This window comes from Pipra filicauda, unplaced genomic scaffold (genome assembly GCF_003945595.2).
Source record: "Pipra filicauda isolate LSUMZ 115617 unplaced genomic scaffold, ASM394559v2 scaffold95_size2449627_pilon, whole genome shotgun sequence".
Classification (NCBI taxonomy): Eukaryota; Metazoa; Chordata; class Aves; order Passeriformes; family Pipridae; genus Pipra; species Pipra filicauda.
Window position 1 is genome coordinate 1,624,218 of NW_024105153.1, and position 16,367 is coordinate 1,640,584.

The 16,367-nt window shown below is 45.5% G+C and overlaps 1 protein-coding gene across 4 annotated transcripts in view; it reads right to left on the reverse strand.

The window, feature by feature from the left end:
- TCF20 (transcription factor 20) overlaps positions 1-16,367 on the reverse strand; it is a 156,201-nt gene that overhangs the window by 108,932 nt on the left and 30,902 nt on the right. For 3 of the 4 annotated variants that reach the window (XM_039391392.1, XM_027722607.2, XM_027722600.2), the window contains exon 2: positions 9,147-9,257. The exons of the other annotated variant lie outside the window; for it this stretch is intronic. The gene's annotated coding sequence lies outside the window, so the exon portion shown is untranslated. The remainder of the gene's footprint in view (positions 1-9,146; positions 9,258-16,367) is intronic. 4 annotated transcript variants of the gene reach the window in all.

Below are 16,367 nucleotides of genomic sequence, written 5' to 3' on the forward strand. Positions count from 1 at the left end.
GATGCCATCAGCAACATCGGCCCAGCTAGAAAACCGGGTTAAGAAAGCAGTGGACGCTCATCGAAAAGTAGGGCTTGCCTGCACAGGGACACACAGGAGAGACATGCAGAAGTACTTTAAGAAGACGGGTAAAATGACTTTAAATGCCTGTGTAGACAGATTTATACAGGATGCAAATGTACCCCCCATTTGCCTGCTCCATTACTAAACCTATTTTTACTAAATCAGCTGAAAGTTAATTTAAGTCTAAATAAGGGTATGGTCAGATCAGCCAAGCAATCCAGTCAGTGCAGGCTAACAAGTTGCTGTCCTTTCAGACAGATATCAGTAACTCACCATATGTTCTTCCAGCCTTCTGCAACGCAAAGAACCTTACAGTATCCTAAGAGAAATCTCCCACAAACTGTTTTTATGTGACTTAAAAATCAGAGGGGACAGTTTGGCTGGGAGTCAGCAATCTGGTACGTTGGCAGGGGCGGGCTACAAAGGATATCCCAAGAGTTGCCAGTCTAGCACTGTTTCTTGGCTCCAAAATTAAATATACAGTCAAACTTTTAATTTTCCCCAAAAAATACAGAAATGGAGCTTTGACCCCGCTGGGATGCTGCCTCAGGAACACCCAGTGATGTTGCCACCAAGAAGGAGAATTCATCTGCAGCAGGATGTTTTCCAGCACTGCAGTCACTTCACAGAAACAAGAAGCCAGGCAAGGGCTGTTGCCAACTTTCACACACACTACTCCAGGACTGGGCAGTGACTCAAGAAAACAACTTCCCAGCCTCATCCCAGCAGTGACCCCAGCCATGCACCTGCCTCAAGAGATACTGGCACGCCTTTATGGCTTTGACGAGAGCACGCCTCTCATGCACTGGCTTCCTTACTGGGAGGAGGCCCCACAAGCCACATGGGCTCAACACTGGGTGGACAGATCTCTGCGAGTGGACATGGAGAGATAAGCTTGTCACTGAATACAGGGGAAATACAGAGCTGGCACAGTAGCTGTTTCCTGAGAAACAACAAGTTGCTGGCAGCAAGGAAAATCCTGGTTTGGTGTCTACCTGATTTTCAGTCCTTCCTGCCCCAGGGTTACATTGCCCTTGACTGGCATTTTCTAAGAATGAGAATACAAGGACAGAAGAGATGTCACTGCTCCCCCAACCCTCCTGCAATCAGGAGTCAGCTGGGGGTGGGCTCAATCCATTGTACCTGACCATAACCCTTCCAGCCAACCTGCCAATGTGTCATGAGGGCCATCCTCTCCTGGCTGTTCCATCTAATTGGCACACACCAAGTGCCAGGACTCCTCAGTGTTTGCTCTCTCCCCCTCTCTCCAGGGCTATGCAGCATTAATGTTTCACTAGCAGCTCCCGCTCTCCTCACAGCTCTATCAAGCACATCTCTGCTCTGACCTGCCGCCCCAGCCACTGGGCTCCTGACCCCCAGAACCTACACCTGCCCCAGCCTGGCTGCCCCTCAGTCCCAGAAGTGCTCTGCATGCCTTTGGAACAGGAAAGCAGCAAAACCCCTCACTGCCACGGGGAGCCAGCTCGGACCACCAGCCTCGTCCTGCCTGCAGCTTAACCAGCACATTAAGGCTGGAAGGGGAAAATGCTCAGCATCCCCCCTGCATTCCCCCCAGCTCCCTCCCTTCCCCAGCTTGCCACCATAGTGTAAACCCTTTTGTTTCTCACCAGAAATACGGCAATTATTTCAGAAAAATCTCTCCCCTCATCACTGGTAGAAAAACCACAGTCTGAGACAGTAGCTCTCTTGATGATCGCAGACAGTGGAATATTCCAGAAAACGAGGAAGATTTGGGAAGGGGGAGGGGAGGAGGTATCTGGGATCCAATCTTCCTCTCCCTGCCAGCCCCCTCCATCTCTAGCAGATTTCATTTGTATCATGAGGATTTCTGTGAAATTTTCATCCAACCCTCCCTCTCTCCCATTTCAACTCCCAGCTAAGCTCAGTCAAAGGTGCACAAGAATAACATGCTGCTACCCTTTTCTCACAGGCTGGACAAGTAAGTCCTCAGTTAGCCACATGGAAGCCATTAAAAATATATTAACATACCCAGCAGGGTCTGTCACTTTTTCTTTTCTCCCCTCCCCCCCCTTTTCTTAAACATAGAGAAGGAAGAAATCTTGCCACAGTAACAAGAGGTTTTCATCAAGTCTCATTACCTCAAGCACAGCCGCGCACCACAGCCCCCACAGAGAACAGCCTTCGGTTCCCGCTGTCATTAAAGGAACGAAGATCTTAAACAAAAATTAAACCCAGGACAGCATGGAGTTGGGAGCACACGAATGGATCAGGCAGGGAAGGGTGCAAGAAAGCTGCGGGAAGAGCAGGAGCAGAACCACCAGACAGGGCTCCACTCTTGCAGCTTGGGTGGGATGGGGCAGGTTAAATGTATCCCACAGAGCAGGACAGAGGCAAGCATTTACAACATTTTGAGCCAGCATCCAAAGGTATGCTATATTTCACAGACTTAGTGACACAGCAATGTCCTGGAACATTAATAAAGGCTCAGGGTAAAACCAGACCAGCAATTACGATAAGCAAGCAGCTTTTTCTCAGTCTGCAATGCTGCACGACAAGGACGATTTTGCACACTCTGACACATGTCCATTTTACTCTAGGAGGTCCTCATCCCTTCCAAACAGCATGATGGCCCATGCCTCCCAGAACAGCTGCACAGCACATCTTAACCTGCAGCAGCTGCTCTAAGCCTGAAGCAGGTGGCTGCTGGTGTTTAATAACTTGGGAGGAGGGTTTGAAGGGTGGGAGGCAGCAAGTCTACATTTAAACAAGGGATTTCTATACCATTGTTAGTCAAAGGGCTATTAAGTCAAAGTGTCCTTAAACTGTAGTTTCTCAAGTATTTCTTTGGGCAAATCACTGGGTTAAGCAGATTTCCTCTCCACCCTGGCTACTTTAATCCAGATCAATTCCCTGATCCAGTTCAATGTGCAGCAGCACGTTCAGCTGCACTGACACAGCTGAACAAGCAGCTCAGGAGCAGCAGCAGGAACTGCTGAAAACAACACTCGTAAAACTGCACCCTCGGATTCAACAGGCATGACGCTTAGTCCCAGGGGAGCAAGATGCTGCATGCAAACCCTGTGAAAACAAAGGGAAGAGGGATACTTCATGCATGGCTAACAGGAAAGAGATGCGCTGAGCCAAAGAGGACACAAAAAATCCAAAAATTTGGTGACACTGTGGTCGTGTTTTACGCACCTCTAGATTCCCATAAATGGGAATGGAGGAAAGCAAAAAGGTCTCCCTTGTGAGGCAGACAGTACAGTCAGGAAAGGCAGAGCTATGCAGAAGAGCCAACAATGGTAAAGCACCAATGAAGGGTGGACAAAGACCTCTGAGGAGTAAGAACCCACTGCTGGTGAGGAGCAGGAACTGCGTGGAGACACCACAGAAATAACTCCCTGGCAGAGCAGTGAGAGGAAGGGAACTGGGACATGAACTGGATGATACAGAGGCAGGATGAGAATGTAGAGGGTCCATCCTGGGCACAGAGGAGGGGAACAGGAGAAACAGTAAGAAAGATACTTCAGGTCTCTGGTGTCACAATCATTCCAGTTGTGAACAGTTTAATGGGTCATTATCCAAACATTTCATACACCCTCTGGTTCTGGAGTAATTACATCCATTCTTTAAAAAGATGTCACATAACATGGTCTACTGATATTACAGAAGCAGATAGGAGAGTAAGCAAAACGTCTGACTGTACTAGAACCAGATTGGAAAATAGCACCAATTTCATAATGATATGATACAAGTCAGCGATATATTTGCCTCTGCAGCACTGAAACCTGCTCTACTCATCCCACCTTGGAAAGCAAATACAAGAAAGTGAGGAGGTTCGGCAACTGGCAACAAAGAGACCTGGAAAACAGCAAATGCTTACATGAAGTCCATATATGCAAAACAACAGCTATGTGCTGGGTAGGGGGAAAAAAGTCTTCTAGTGCAACCATGCTATACTGCATGCCAGGGCTGTGACACAGTGGGTGTGCGCTGTTCTCCCCAGGAAACCTGTCCATCCGCTCACAACCCAGCCATAACTGCCACCAGCCATGGAAGAGTCACTCCTTGAGGAGCTATAGCAAGGCAGACTCTTCACCCACACCTGCCAGATTGAATACACTGCACAGAGTCTTCACTGCTGAGCCCTATGGTTGGTATTTCTACAGTCTCGCAGATAAGCAGTTTGGCTAGGTTGCTCTTCCTTGCTTCTTCAACACAGAGAGCACAAACTTCATCATATAAAAGAAATCAAGAGCCTTGCTTTAAACTGATTGCAGGAAGATACTGGAGTCTTATCCACAATCCTGGGTTTGACAGCCACGTAATTAGGTCAGGGGATAGCTGTGCTGTAACAGATTCCTTGGACTTGGCTCTATCCAAGGTAGAGACACACACGAATGCTGCTTCAGTGTGTATTTGCTCGCTTGCCAGCAGCCTGGATTCTTGAAAACATACTCTGTGTGACTAGCCCATCTCAGATCAAAACTCACGCCCTTGATGTGGGCTCCCAGATCTCAACTTCTGCAACAGCCTCCAACAGCAGCACTAAGGACAGCAGAGTTTGAGCCAAGGTACAGCTGCCTATAGCTGAAACAGGCCTACAATAAATGCCAGAGAAGGGGGAGCAGGCTCTAGGCAGCACATGCAAGGGAGGCACTTGTATTGATGCAGGCTCAGGTCATCCCAGGGACCAGGAGTCTGACACCCATGGTTAAAGCATCATCAAGAAATGTTTCCTGACAGTGAAGTCTATTAGGCTGTGGAACAGGCTCCCATGGGAAGTGGGGGAAGCCTCATCCCACTGTCTCTGTAAGGAGTGATGGGCCAGACAGTAGAGAATCGAGCCCCAAGACTTGATGAGATGGCCTGATGGGGTCAGTCCCATAAGATGCCTCAGGAGTAACACAGACTTAAGAAATTTCCTCTGCCCCTCCTGCAATATCTCCCCAGTTCTGCCGACGCTGCTGCTTGCAAGGCAGCACCACGAACTAGATCACTGTAGCCTGGGCCTTTTCACATATTTGGAGGGACGGGGCTTCTGATCCGCAGCAGGTCACTGATGTAAGTTACAGCACAGTCCTACCAAGGCTTGCATCCACATAACCAATGGGATGATGGCAGTACAGGACAGGAATGGGAGGTGAGGAAATAGGAATTTCTTAGGCCATGCGACAGGTATCTTTATACTAACCCTGTGCACATGAAATCACGCAAAGAAAGGCAGTGGAGGATGCAACTAGGGTGGAGGAAGGGCATTTACTAAATTATGACTTAGTATGGTCAGAATTGTGTAATTGGACATGGCCTAACATATATGAAAATTATCTTAATTTACAGCAGAGAATGTCCCTGTGGATAATATATATGGTACCAAGTGAGTTTCTGACACACTGGACTGGCACTAACTTAAGTATTGGAGGTCTGAAAGACTGTCTCAGTTTTTAATTTATGTAACATTTAATTGCGTCCCTTACACATTTCCTTCTTATATTTTTTGAATGGGGAAAGATCAGCTTGGTTTTGAACTGCGCAGATCGACAGAAAGGCTTATTTTACCCCATTTAAAGCTGTCAGATGCCTATCTCCCTTTTGGCTTGGGTTTTGGTATGGGTTTTGGGTTGCTTTTTCTTTTTGTTTGGGGATGTGGGGAAAGGAGGTGTTAAGAATATAACAAAGTTCAAAATTAATGTCTCAACTTATAACACACTTTCCCCTCCCACAACACTGGTTACAGAAGCTACCCACGGCTGACACTACTCATGAAGCTCCATATGGTTCTGCTTCCCTTCACTTTTCCTCAGCCTGACAAACTTTGGCACTGCTCAGGTTTTCCTGGTCCTTGGGAAACAGGAAGGATTACAACAATTCCAGCTTCTCCTTCCTTTGCTTTTACAAAGCTCCCATGGTGCCATCTATGAAAAACCTACTGTAATGGCAAAGCATAAAGGCAAACTTGTCTGAATGTCACTGGTGCTGCAGGATTTTTCATACTACATTCAATATTGGTACCAATTACTTAGATTGCATTAGTTGAAGGACTTCAGTAACATCAGGGTCCCTTGTCCTCAGCACAACTTACACATACAGCAACAAATGTCCGTGCCTAACAGGCTAGTAAAGTTATCTTATTTATAGTAGAAAGGCTTCAAAATGGAGCATCATTTTAAAGCACCCATGAGTTGACAACAGTTTGTACAATTATCACAAACCACTCAAAAAAAGCTTCCAGTACACCTGGGAAGTAACCATGTACACAGTAAGTACTCTGTATGCACCATAACTCAGCAAACGCTTTTTGCAGCTCCCTTCTACACTCAGTCGTGAAGGATATAGATCATTACAGCCTCCAGCTATAGAGCTTCAGCTCACAGAGTAGCAGCTCACACTTTTAGCTCTGGAGATCCCCAGTTCAATCTGCTGCATGTCAGCCAAGAGGGCAGCTGTCATATAATTACAGCCACAACTTTGCATGTGAAAAAGTAGGGAGAGTGAACAGAGATCTTATTATAGACTTCTGGTTGCAACCTGCTGAACAGCTCCCTATTTAAAGTAACTTCTTGTAAAGAGGAGGGAGAGGGGGTAAAGAAAAAAAAAAGGAGAAAGAGGAAAGAGAATCTTCCAACTCATCTTCCCAATTCTCTCTGTTTTGCAGAAGAAACTAGTGCTGCTTTGCAGTCCTTTGATACAAATACATGTGTATACTAGATGAAGCACACAAGTGCAGAGCCAGGAGTAAGGCTCCTGGCTTATCAGTCCAAAAAAGAGAAAAAGGAAAAAAAAAATTCTCATTGCTGCAACTGAGATGTCTGAAGTCCAGCAAGGTATCTTAGTTTCTTTCTGAACTATAACCATTCATCAGCAGCCAAGCCATTTAGCTATGCAATTCAAATATTAACATTTAAGTTCAAGAAATCTTAACTCAGTTACATCCCGTTTTCTTGAAACTGTGCATACAAGTTCTCAGGAAGACTTAACAAAACAGAGAATCCGGGAAGAGAGTATGTTTGAAATACAAAGGTACAAATCATGGCGAAAAATTCACCCTCAAATTAAAAGTTCTTTTAGTGAGTGAAACACAAAACAATTAGACCAAGTTTCTTCTTATCCGTTAATCTCTCTGCAGATCCTTCTGCACACACAGAGTCATTTTTGAGACAAACTTTTTTCCAAGCCAAGATAGTCAAAAACTGAATTTGAAATAATATAATCCAGTTTTAAAGAAACAGTTTTCCCCCAACAACTATTCTAGAAATGTCTTTCCTCAGTAAAGCTATTTCAAGCTTAAGATACAGATTAAGTCCTTGTAGAATATTCTCTCCTCGACAGTCCCATCCATCCATCCATCCATGACCCAGCAGCACAGAACCTGAAGGTCTCCTACTCCCTGAGGTGAATCAACCACTTTGGACCACGAGCAGCAAATGGAAGCAAGCTCTCCAACTTCCTGCAAACTACTTACCTGCTTGCTAAATACCATTTAAATAGACCAATCTGACTCAAACTGTTCAGTACCTGCCTGCAAGAACAAAGACTTGCTGAAACACGTCAACTAGTTCATGCATGCTACACCATTGCCCCTCCAAAACTCCCTGGAACACAGTGCCGTGCTTCCAACAGGATTTGAAGAAGTACCTAATCGACAGACGAGCTGGAAGGTGTTCACACAACTGCTAACACCAAGCGCAAATCTGCAACTCTAAATTCCAGAATTCACCAGCAGTTTGTATTTAAACCAGTTGAATTCTCTGGTGACACCCTCTCATCAGCCTTGTTTCTGAAGACTAGTTTTCATTTGGCTCAAAGAGTCTTCTGCTTCTCCCCTCAAGCAAGACCTAGTCAGGAAACACACAAACTAGCTGACCATCTCCCTCCGTTTAGAAGAGGGTGAGGGAGAGAATCAAGGACAGGAAGCCCCATTTTGAGGAAAGTTATGCGCAGCTGTGGCAGCACAGATACATTTGGGGCTGATTATACACACGCAGCAACGCCTTGGCTGGGTTCATCCCACAGGAGGGACTGATAAAAAGTTCACCTCTCCCTCACCTACTGCAATCAGGCAAAGCTCACAAACATCTGAACCACACTTGTTACGGATGTCCAACAAAAGCAGTACAACCCTGTGCAGAGATGACTGAAATGAGACATTGGTGTGCTGTGTTCTGGTATTACTTCTGTAAATTTAGCACTGCTGAAAGGTTCCAGATAAACTTTCTCTGGAGACCCAAATCCTCTGCCTACCTTGAGAACATATGCAGAGAAGACAGCAGCAAAACTTATACTTGCTTTTCTCATCTCTTCCAGCCTGTTGAGGCTGAAATGACTGACAAAGGTCCAAAATAAGGGACACACACAAATTATTAATACTGCACTAGTAGTCTTGCTGTTGCTGCGACAGTCTAAAGACTTAACAGAGGCAGGCTCTGCAGGGAAATACTACTTTACTTCAAAATCATTCATTCAGGAAACTTACATACTTCTGTTTGCTTCTCGGGCTTCAACCTGTGCTTTACACCCGTGCAAGGCTCCAGATTCACATTCTCACCAACCTTTTATTTCATTCCAGGTCTCATGCTATACCTGCTGCCAGGTATAGAGAGTAGCCCCATGCCCATAAGCAATACACAAAGCGTTGCAGCTTCCTACTGATCTATTCACTTCCTCTCCCTTTTTGCAAGGGGAACAGTTTATGCAGGGGTATTAGTCTGTTTTACATTAATTTCAAGAACTGGGACAAACGACTTGAACTTTGACATTTCTGAAAAAAAATAAGTTATTTTCATCTTTATTACTAATCAGAATAGATTTACTTTTCATTTAAAACAGAAAATTTCCCTCCAAAAATATCTGAAGTGGTTACTGAAATGTTTTCTTTACCAAAGCCCTGCAAAGCCTCAAGATTATTAACAACATTTTGAATATGAAGAGGTACAACCTTGCCCCATATCCACAAAAGAAGAAAAGGCGGTCAATTTTTCACAGAATAAAGTAATTCATTTTGAAAACTAACACCTTCTATTAAAAGTTCTTGCATTTAAAAACAAAAAAAGGTTTCCAATAACTCTAAATACTGATGGGGGCAAAGAAAAAGCAAACCCTACCCCCAGCTGGATGGCATTCCTCTCTTTGGGTGCAATGTAGTAACATTTGATTGATGCATCTGATCCATTCCAAAACTCCAGGCGTTGTTTTAATCATCAATGGGTAGAATCCTATTAATTTTCAGGAAAAAAAACAAAGAAAAAATAGAAAAACAGAGTAGAATATGGAGGCAGGACACGCATTTGTCTAGCAGGTCTAGCTGATTTAGCCAGACCCACAATAATCAACATATTAAAGATTGAGTTCACAACATAAACTCACACCTATCAGTATAAGCCCCTTCCTCCCCTCCACCCTCTTTCTGCCATCTCGGCTCAATCCAATCTCCCAACATAACCTGGAATATTAGTCCCATACCAGAGGAAATGAAATAGGAATAGGGAAAGGAGTGGGAAGATATAAACCAGGCTAAATAGGGGTGGCACGAAGAGCCCATTCGCATGCAACCAAGAGCCTGCACAGGCCCTTGCTATGGCAGAAAACAGGAGATCAAGCATGCACGAGGAGATAGCAGGAGAGCAGATGTGAGAAGCAGAAGGTTCAAGTGGTCCCTGAGCTCAGGGTGGTAAGAAATGGCAGCAGAGCACAGCAGCGAGCCCCAGCGTGCACAACGAGCTCAGTCTTCAGCAGCAGCACTGCACCAGGTGACCTGCTAGCTCCTGGTGTCTGCTGTGATAGGCATTTTCAGTATTGATGTGCATGGTACAAGAAATATAGTGTGAACCTTCCACATCAAATAAGGCTGCGCAGTCCATCCATCCATTTATTTGGCTATCAGCCAAACTCAGATCCACCAATACCAACCACTTTTGCTTTGAAATAAGCCTTCACTTACAGTTGCACTGAACAGTTGCTGCTCTGTCATTTCAGCACTGATGAGCACTGCAAGCCCTATGGACCCACCAACGCAAGAGGTGGCACAATTTCAAGAGGAATTTACCGGTTCCAGAAGCAGCCAGAAGGTGAGCATCATCAGTGTGACCCTTCAGCTGGCCAGCTGACACATCAGCCCATATCCCATTCAGTAGGCCTAGAGCCAGGTATCTCCCCACTAGAAGTGGAAACCTGGCTGAATGGTCAGCAGGATATCAGGCAGCTGACCGGCTGCCTGTTTGGGAACATGAGCTGCACAAAGGACACATCAGTGTTGTTCTTTGGTTGTTCCTTATATCTGTTCTGTGTTCCCAAGTCTCAGGATGATTAGCAGCCGAGAAGTGCTGGGTGAGAAAAAGTAGAAAAGGCAAGAACAAGCTGATGTACTGCAAAGGGAAGGTAGCAGCAGTCTGAAGATGGGATCTTACAGCAGGAAAACTGGTTGCTACAGTGTAGAACAGAATCTGGGGAAAACAGGAGGGGTCTGTTCACAGAAAGAAGGCAAGCAAAGGCATGCTACCACAGGGAATGGGAAAGGCCTGTAGCCCAGGGCTGATAAATCAGATATTGCTGCCAAAGTCTTACACCAGCCCCTGAAGCCTCTAGCACTGACCGGGGGTCTCAGCAACAAGCAGGATCTGCCACAAGTGTGCCCACCCCGGAGCCTCAGGTAGCCACTTAAAGTATCTCAGGTCCAGACCGTTAAGGGCCCTGAAGATAAGGACACAGATCTTGAATTCAACATGACACAGTCACATGGAATTCACACAATGGGAAGGATACGCTCCCCGTGACAAGGACCACACAGCTGCAGCCCGTGCCTCCCTCAGGCTCCTCAGAGCAAGCGGCTGCACTCCCAGCCAGCCTGCCTTTGTAACCAACCCCCCTGTCCCGCCAGGAGGGCCTGAACCCTGGACCATCAGCAGTGAAAGCACAAACCTCCACCTCACGCTCTAAATAATTAAACTCTGTGGGAGCAGCAACAGACTCATAAAACTCTTACACAGACCAAGCCAGTCATTAATGGGGGTCAAAGATGAGCGCTCTATTTTTTTTAAGTGTGCTTTGATGTGTGGGGAGAGTGGTGAGAGGAGATCTTCATTACCCTTCTCTGGCAGATGATGAATTTTTCCTTTCCTGGCTATCAACACCTCCTACTTCCACCCGAACCCCATACTGCTGACAATCATCCAGCCAGCCAGGGACAATTAGAAGGTGTGTTTGGATGACATCTGTGCCAGCCGGTCACCTGCAGGTAGGGAAGCAAGAGGCCTCACTGAGCAAAGCCAGGCTCTACCAGAGGCTCAGCCGGTGCTTATTACGAGGTTTGGGTTTCCCCAGGGCCAGTGTGATGCTTAAAGTCATGCAAACCACAGCCTCACACACCGTCTCCCCTACAGCAAGGCATGGAGCAGAGCACAAGCCAGTAAAATCTGTCAGGATTATTAGCTTGGGCTCAGAGCCAGAGCTGGGAACTGCCACAAGGGTAGGGAGGCTGCCTGCAGCCCTGCAGGTCAGCAGGAAGGAAGTGGAAGTCCCCTGACAGGCAAGGAGAAGGAGCAGTCAGGAAAGGCAAGACACAGTTGAGAAAAGGTCACAGAAACACTAGTCTGACCCACCCCTTCTAGCCTTAAAATACATATATACACACACACACACGTGAGCTGCTTGCTACTGTGCTTTGTTCAGACATTTTAAGGAGAGGTCTGCTCTTCCCATTCTATTTGCATTCCCCCAATCTATAACAGCTTTGGAAATGTTTCTGTAGACTTTCCATCAATTAAAGTCTTGGGTGGAGAGAAGAGAAAGCAGGCTGTTTTGGGGAAGAGATCACCACATCAACACAGAAAACTCCCCCAGCAGCAGGCAGGGATGTTGGATGCTCTGTTGTCAGTTCCATTTGCAGCCTGCACCAGCCTAGCTTCTGCCAGCCTAGCTTCTGCTCTCTCTGCTGCATTTGCTTTGTGTGGAGGAGAGGCCACAGGCTGGAAGTGGCTCCAGGATCTCTGCTATTGTGCCAAAAAAGTGACTGGTGTAGCAAGGCCAGCTTTTATTTATTGTTTATAAGTAGTAGTGATAGATGCCCCTTTTTTCAGGTCACTAGAAACCTTCTTCCAACAAACCCCAATACTTGCACGTTCAGAGGGAAGTTAGGAACTTCACACGGAACACCAGCACTCACTCATCTTTCTCAGCATGGCAAAAGCAGCAGTTGTTACTTCCCTTATTCTTGGAAATAAGGGGAAAAATAGCTAGGACTCTTGAGCCTTGGCACCTCTTCCCTCCCACCCTTTGGCTACCAGAGCTACAGTTACTATTCAGGGCAGAAGTGCTTGACGGAGCACACATTCCAGGGGGCTGAGCCATCCCACGTGGCCAGGCTCAAAATGGCAGACAGCGATGAATAGGATAATTAGAAAGTACAACAGAAACCACAACATAAAAACAAGCAGCTTCTATTACAAGAAACAGTTCTATGGCATGGTTAGATCCATCACCCCATATGCTGGGTCGTGGTGGTGCCTCAGGAGCCTGCTGCTATTATCTGTTTGCAATCACATTTCAGCCCATCTTTCTGCTTAATGCATGAAAAGCAAAGCTAATCAGATTCGCTCTCTCTTTCTGCTTAATGTCTCCAGTTCCCAAGCACGCTTTGTACTGCTTCAACTGATGTTCAGCTAACACTAGCCAGGAGCACGCAGTGGAAAACAAACAAACAAACAAACAAAAAAACCCAACTTGGAATTACCTATTAATTTTTAGTCCTTCTTTCCACCTATTATGTCTAAAATTCCTTCTACACTTGAGCTTTGCAAACAAAAGTCAGGAAATTCCCATTTCCCTCTCTACACCACACCCGGCTCACATATGAGTTCCCTTCTTCAAGCTGCTCCTCCAGTGGTATCTGGGCAATTAATTATAGGACAGACCTATCAGGCTTCCCTCTCACTCTCTGGGATAGCTTTTTAAAATATTTCCTGGCTAAGAACCTCCAGATTAGGATGTCTTCTGTTGGCACTGCAATAGCCTCTCTTTGTTAATCTATCTGAAATGACCATCACATGCTCTCCTACTCCCTCTCCCCCCAGTACTATTTAATTACTGCAGTCCTACATGGGAACTCTCATGCCCTCAGCATTTCCAGTCTAAGGACAAACAGGACCCTGAAATGGCTACTTTTTTCACTGCATTCCTTTGCGCTCCAAAGGGCAGCTGGAGCGTTGCTGGAGTCCACTTCAATACCTGGATCTTTGCTTAGAGCAACCAACACAAAAGCAGAGAAGCTGCCCCCAGACTGGTCAGATTGCATGAAAATTCAGCAAAGAGATCCAGGAAAAGACTGGCTTACAGGAACAGCCCTCATCATGAGCCAGGTTATGCAGCAAAGGAGGAGAGTCACCCATTATAAGCACAGTTGAAGATTTGCCAGAGGAACAACACACACAAAAAAATCAGCAAGTATTTACAGGAGAAGAAAAAGAGATGTAGGTGGAAGACTGAAGTGCCAGGATACATATCTCTATCTAGGAGGACTGAAAAAAAGGGAGACTGCAGAGATGAAACCCCAGACAGCCCGTGCATCTGTACACATTCCCCAGCTAATACCCACTGCATCAATCAGAACAATGGCAGCTCCAGAGAAGACCCCGATTATCCAGCTCCTTCACTAACATCTTCCCCAGAGGCTGCATGCATGTGCAAGGGGATGGAAGAAAAACACACTTCTCAATGAGATTACTTACAGCATTTTCTATATTGCTCCATCTCTTATAAATGTATCTTAAAAAAAAATACTGCAGCTGGCTTATAAATGTGTCAGATTAAAAAAAATATATATCCTTGAAAACAAAGACACTTTGTGCTCAGCATATCCAGTGGCATCATTATTTAATATCAATGCACTGATTCTTTCCTTTATTCACTCCATCCTTGGAACACAAACCCCCTGTAACAGCCACCCAGTGTATAATCTTACCATGCAAAGCAACACAACCCTACAATAATCTTTCTCTTGCCATAATGTCTTTGAATACCAACAAGAAGAATTTAGGTTTAAATGCTTAAAAAACCCAACCCAACCAACTGCAGTACAGCATGAAACAAATCTCTAACACTCTCAAGTTGGAGCAAATTCCCTCGTCCCTCCCTGTGACTCTCCTTATTTGAAAATGGCTGCACAAACATTTCTAATTTGCGTACCATACCGATTGCAACCTGCCCCTCCTGACAGGTACAGCTGCTGGGTCAGTCCACACATGCACAGGCTCACTGCATCCTGCTGCCTCTGGCACTGCTCTTCACTGACATCATCTTCACCTTCATGCTGTATAAAATTCACCAGACAGGCATGATATCTGCCTCTTCAGCCATAAGGCAATTCCTGTAGGCCAACAGACACCTCTATCTAGTCTCCCAAATGCACGCTCTGATGTGCACTGTGCCCCTGCTAAGCAGACTCTTGGGCATGTGTCTCCCTGGACACACATCTTCCCCACAGGCAGCAAGGGCTAATGCAGATACATCAATCCATCAACGGCAAGGCTGAGGCAGAAACGCTATCCATGCCAGTCAGCAGAAGCGAAGTTGCCTTGGCCAGTTCCCCTGGCATCTGAGCTTCATCACATCCCTGGCTTCGCTGCACCCCTGGAGCAAGATAGTGCCATTCTATTCTACAGTACCACAGCAGTGTCCCACAAGGCTTTCCCAATTTCTGCTAGTGCCTGAAAATTAGTTAGGCCATAGCACCTGGAGCAAATGCAAGTCACGGTTTGGAGATAAAGAGACTTCCTCCTGGTGCTGTGGTACCCAACTCCAGGCCTGGCTCAACACGGCATGCAGAAAATTCTCCAGACATTTCCCTACCCTTGTCATTTATCCCAGACCACCTGATCCCATCAGCTCCAGGGCCTCAGTCTAAACAGCCGCCATCACCGGGTTTGGGGAAGAACTTTCACAAACTCAACAGGCCGTTTCCTTTTGCCCCCTCATAAGGAAGGATTATGGCTATTATTTTTTGAGCCCTTTAATAATAATATATGAGCCTAATAATAATAATAATTCTTAGGCTCATAGCAACGGGCTCTCAGGAACTACAGTCTGTCTTTTATTGTAGAGGCAGTGAAACTCAACCTTTTCCCTTTTTTTCCCCTTTTGAAAATACTGCTTGGAAATGAAGTCAGCATCTGGAGGCACATGAGTATATCCTAGGGGAAAAGAGGAGGCGTGGAGGGAAAGGGAGGGATTTGAAAACGAAGGCTGAGGGCAAGGCTTCACATTACAACTGAACCAGGCTAATAGGTCACTGCTGCCAAAAAAGGGGGGGGGGCATTTTCACCTTTCTTTCATTCCTTACCTTTCACTGCTGGCAAAACAAATATCGCCCCTCCTGCATGGCAGCTCTGATACGAGCCTGAACCTGGTGAGCAGGTTCAACTCTCTCTCCCAGGAGAGAATAATTCACTTTTTTTATGGTTTTGGGCAAGTCAGCTTTCTGAAAGCTGAGCAAGCTGGATCCATTTAGCACCAGAACAGGCACAAGGCAAGGAATATAGCCAGAGCCAGGAGTAAGGCTGCTCACCCCTCTTAGGATGAGCAAGTGGTTACATTGGTTCAGCCACAGCAAGAAAATCCCTCTTTACCCATGTGAAACTGCAGTTTCATCCAACAAAAATACTGGTCAGCACAAAACAAGGGGTCTAGCTGAAAAAACTGCAATAGAGGTGTTTGCTAAAAACCTTAAACCAGGTAGTTTTAACTATTATTAAGCTCTCCTTACCAAGGCATTTATGAACTGGATGATAAAGGTAGCCATGTAGATAAAGAACAATACTAAAACTGAGCAGACCCAAACCAGACAGAAATATGAGAGGTACTGCAGGATTTCCAATAATAATTCTCCCTATTTCTAAATTGGACTCTGTTACTATCAAACAAGATGGCTGCCTTCATCACTATGCTAAAAAATTGTCTGTTTTCATTACAAACTTAACAATTAGTTTCAGGGTGCATTTTTCTTTCCCCATTAGCTTCTACATCATCAGATGAACAAAAATAATGCAGTTTTTTTATTAAAAAAAACCAAGCCCATATTACTCCACTGTCTTTATTTCTCTCCACCTCCTCTGCTCAATTACTAGAAGCAATTTACAGACAATAAATGTAACTTCGCAGCTGCCTGTATGAAGTATTCCCTCCATTTTATAGATGAGGTTACAGGCTATACAGAAATTAATATCAGCGAGGTCTACTTCAAAGCTGGATAAGCAAGAGGAACAGATGCACTCTTAAAGAATACAGATCATGCCTGTACCCTAGTAAAACCAGTAATAAAGAATTAAGAATGTTGC